The sequence below is a fragment of the Pelodiscus sinensis genome, chromosome 24 (genome assembly GCF_049634645.1).
Source record: "Pelodiscus sinensis isolate JC-2024 chromosome 24, ASM4963464v1, whole genome shotgun sequence".
Taxonomy (NCBI): Eukaryota; Metazoa; Chordata; order Testudines; family Trionychidae; genus Pelodiscus; species Pelodiscus sinensis.
In genome coordinates, this window is record NC_134734.1 from 24,435,436 (window position 1) to 24,440,093 (window position 4,658).

Sequence of the window (4,658 nt, forward strand, 5' to 3'; positions counted from 1 at the left end):
GAGCAAACCCCAGAGACGCGGCCTGTGAACAAGGCTTCCAAAGCGCAGCTCGCCTGAGCCACAGAGCCAGGCCCATGAGAGTCCCGGGGCAGTGAGCGCCAATTACACGTCAATACATTCTCTAATCCACACAGATTAACACTGATGTGGCAGCCAGACACTGACATGTAAGTACAACCTTTCCATCCCAGCTGGTGTATTTTATAATTCTACGTAACAGCGAGACACCCAGCAACCTCAGAACAACAGTGCGCTGGGACAGGTCTGTATCTCTGTCTGATGGGGGCAGCGAGTCGTGGGAAAGGGGTGAAACTCAGGGGCAGACAAGACAGATCAGTTTTATGAAAGGGGCAGAAGAGCCTAAAAAGGTTGCGCACCAAAGTCTTAGGAGACCTGATCAGCATCTCACCTCAGGGTCTCAGCGAGGAGACACCAGGCACGTGTCCTCCCCACCATCTGGGATTTCCCACAGTGGTTTGTCAGCAGAGAACGGAAGGGGGTGAAAAACCACAAGTCCAATAATATGATGCAAGACAATTTTAATGTAAGAGGAAAAGCAGAGCACACGTGCAGAAGTCAGGACAGTAGCACGGTTACAGTTTCACTGAGGGGTACAACAGTTGACAATTTCTAGGGGTTACATGTGACACAAGACATTTGGCTTTTGGTGGGGCTGTTGTACAGTTACTCAGACAATCCGATGGGAATTGACACACGTCTATGGTTCTGCTGTTCTCCCCACCAGCATCCAACACCCCGAAGCACCAGACATGGAGACCAAACAAAAGAGGTGAGAAGCCATGAGGTCAGGAACCGAAGAGAAAGCCGAAGGCGAGAGAGGGAGACAGGCATGTGCGATGGTGAAGAGGTGCTGGGCTGTCACAGCTCCACTGACTTCAGCAGGAGCCGAGGGCCTAACACTGCTTCATCTCATCAGCTCAGCCGGGAATCAGCAGCTCGTTTGTCATTTCCTGGCAGCGTCGTCTTCCGTGGTGACTCCTCTTGGGTTTAACATGGCCAGCAACTCCCATAGCGGCAGGAGTTGCAACATACAGTGCCAAAGGATGAGCCCCCGCCACCAACACAGCCCCCAGCTCCCAAATAGCCCCCAGCTCCCAAATAGCCCCCGGAACCCACCGAGCTCCCAGCTCCCAAGAAGCCCCCAGAAGGCTGTGGGCCAAACATTCCAGCTGGGAGCGAGGAGCCCACCACGCTATCCTGAGGGCAAGTAGCAAGAATTGGGCCTGGGAATAGCACTTGGACCGGGGGAGCATAGACCACGGCAGTGGAGTCCCCGCAGCGTGTGACACACGGCTCGTTGCAGACATTCACACACGGCTGTGGGCAGATCGGTGGACACCTGGGTGGGCAGGGCCGCGGGCAGGGCCAGCACGGAGGGCATGGCCGTGGACAGGGCCGCGGGCAGCATGGGTAGGGCTTACAAGGCTTGATTGGAGGGCACTTGCAACACTTAGGGCACTTGCAGCCTTTAGGACAATCCTTTGGCGGATCCTTTGTTTTGCTCTCTTGGTCTTGCTCTGAATCTTCGGAGTTTAGATTGTTCAGCCAGAGCCTTGCAGTGGACATTTTGGTGCAGTGGAGTTCACCTGAAAGAGAAAGCAGGGAGTGAGCAAGCGGCAAGCTGCCGGTGGAAGCAGAGACACAGAGCTCAGCTCTCGTGCTATGGAACCTGGGTGGGTGGCTGGACAGTGGAGAAAATGATGATTCAAAACTTTTTTTTCTGACGGCTTCATTGGTGCCCTGTTTACTGTCGCTGGGTCTGAAATGCAAACTAGGGGCCCGGCTGTACCTGGTCTTGGCCCCATCTGGCATTTCTGTTTGTATCCCTGGGTACGATTACACTACCCTGCTAGTTCAAACTAGGAGGGTAATGTTGGCATACCACACTTGCAAATGAAGCCCGGAATTTGAATTTCCCGGGCTTCATTTGCATGAGCGGGGAGCCGCCATTTTTAAATCCCCGCTCGTTCGAACCCCGTGCAGCGCGGCTACACGGGGCTTGATCTAGGTAGTTCAGACTAGGATTCCTATTCCAAACTACCGGGTTCCACGAGGTGTACCGGTGGTTCGGAATAGGAATCCTAGTTCGAACTACCTAGTTCGAGCCCCATGTAGCCGCACTGCACGGGGTACGAACCAGCGGGGTTTTAAAAATGGCGGCTCCCCGCTGATGCAAATGAAGCCCGGGAAATTCAAATCCCGGGCTTCATTTGCAAGTGCGGTATGCCGACATTACCCTGCTAGTTTGAACTAGCGGGGTAGTGTAGACATACCCTCAGTTATCAATGGGCAGCAAGAGGAGCAATCCATTCCACTTAGAAATGGCCTGGGAACACGCTACGCCTCTTTCTGAAGAAAGAACGGGGCACAGCCCTAGTGCGCCAAGATGGGCCAAGGACGGGGCAGTACTCAGATATATAGCCCTGCGGCCAGTAGGGAGTTGGAACTCTCCTCCGCAGCTTAGCTATGTACCATGCGATCTGTAGCTCCTGGCTCACAGCCATTCCAAAGACAGCTTCCCCAGTTATCACCCCAATATCATTATCTCATAGACACTGACCTCCCCCCATCAATCCTCACCCCTTCCCCCATCTAAAATCTGATTTGTCAATTTTCCACGTGTTCCCTTTTTTTCATTGTATCCCTTTGGGATATATGGTTGTGCCAATTTTCTTCCGCTATTTGATCTGAGGAAGTGGCTCTGGCCCACGAAAGCTCATCACCTAATAAACCATCTTGTTAGTCTTTAAAGTGCTGCATAGTCCTGTCTTTTGTTTATGGAACCCTCAAGCACTGAGGACACTGGGGAGCGTGAACTCTGCTCCACAGCTTAGTTAAGTGCCAGCTGATCTGTAGCTCCTGGCTCACAGCTTAGTCCCAAAGGTCCCAGGTTCAATCCCACCACAGAAACAACAAGGACTACAACTAGAGTCTGTCGGCTGTACCCACAGGGAAGACATATTACGGTTTTGTGTCTAAAATTATGTTTTTAATGCTGAATACTCTTTTTTAAAGTTCTTAAAGGATGTTAAAGTCTCTTAATAGATTGCATTCCCAACTTAAAGTTAATGAGAATCAGGTTTCCCATATACCTCTTTCATCTTGAAAATCACACCCTTAACTCCTAAAGTTAGCCTAAATCAATTCCTATAATTTAATATATTCACCTTGAAATTATTTATTCAAGGGGGAATCCCCAGTCTCCTCGATATTCCCCTGCTGATTATCAAAATCGCAAATGAGTTTTGCAGGGTTCCGTTCAGAGTGAATAAGCGAGAGACTTACCTGTTCAGTAGGGAGATCGAATCACGAGAAGAGGTTGGAAGAGGCTTGAGCGGCCGTCCCTTTTATACTGTTCTTCCCACATCCTGGAGGACGTAATACATTCTTTGTGCTTTACATGTTTGCAAAACAAATTATATGAAACTTTTTACTTCCTCAAGCCTATGGATTTGTTCACTGCTTCTCGTTATCAGTAACTACCAGCCTTGCATCTGGTGCCACCTTTTACACCCACATCATGGCCCACATGTGTTTTCGTCTTGGCAATTTCTGCCCTGTTTCTGATTTTAATGACGTGGCAGGTCACAACAGAATATGAGGAGAAACCCCATTTTGGAATCCACACAGTTGTAGAATGTGTCTGAAGCTCGAGGAGCTGGAAAAATGAACAATTCTCCTTTCAGGCACACTTGTTCCCTGTAAACGTCTCCCACTTTGCAGTTAGTGGAAAGAGGGTAAAATTCACCCCCTGGCAGCAGAGCTGCTTATTTCTATTCTCTGGAAAAGGCCGCGGTTCCCATATGGGTACGTAGAGCCATGGGGCCGCACAAAGGTCTTCCTGGCGATACATCAGCTCACCTCAATATCAAAGTTCAGAACAGGCTGTACAAGACACTCTAGGGAAATCGGTACAAGCTTACATTCGGATAGAAGGTCTTACTAATACTGATTAGTACACAAGACAAGGAAATACGAGTAGAAGAGCCCTCTGCTGTAATTTATTGCAATTAAAAATGAGCTTTGCCTCTTTTTCATGGTGCCCATGGGTGAGATTGTGGATTCCTAGAAAGCAGGAAAGGGTGGGAAGAGACTTCAGGAGGTCACCTCATCCCACAGCCTGCGCAAGGCAGAACCAGACCCAGGGTGCACAGCTGGAGTCCGTTAGTTCAACTCCTTTGTTGATGCCACAGTCCTTTCACAGAATGTATCTCAAGTGACGTACTCAGGAAACTCCACCACGGCCGACAGTCCCCACTCGCTGTCAGATGGGCCACAAGAGATGGGCCACTGGAGGAATAACACTGGCCTAGTTTTCTTGCTGGGGTACCCGTGCAGTGGCCACTGTTGCAAGAGAGGACACTAGGCTAGACAGACCCTTGGTCAGGACCCGTCTGGCTGGTCTCTTCTCAAGGTGCTTGTAGGAAATGTCTTTTGTTCCGAATGCAGTGTGCGTGTAGAGGAGGCATGGCTAGATACAAAGCCCATGATAGTCCTTTCTATCCCACAGCTCCTTGCATTTAGCCCGGGGACACTAGGGGAGGTGAAGAAGAGTGAAGCAGCTAGGGCTGGTCCCTCTGACGATCCCCAAAACCTCCATCTGCACAGTTAGGTCCAGAGGGGACTTCACAGAACAT

General features: G+C 50.3%; 1 long non-coding RNA gene across 1 annotated transcript; it reads right to left on the minus strand.

Annotated features, from left to right (window-relative positions):
• Nucleotides 1–522: 522 nt before the first annotated feature.
• LOC142819599 (uncharacterized) lies at nucleotides 523–3,403 on the minus strand. The gene is made up of 2 exons (XR_012897476.1): nucleotides 3,307–3,403; nucleotides 523–1,607 (listed from the first exon to the last, which is right to left on the minus strand). It is a non-coding gene; the product is annotated as an uncharacterized LOC142819599 (long non-coding RNA).
• Nucleotides 3,404–4,658: the final 1,255 nt, after the last annotated feature.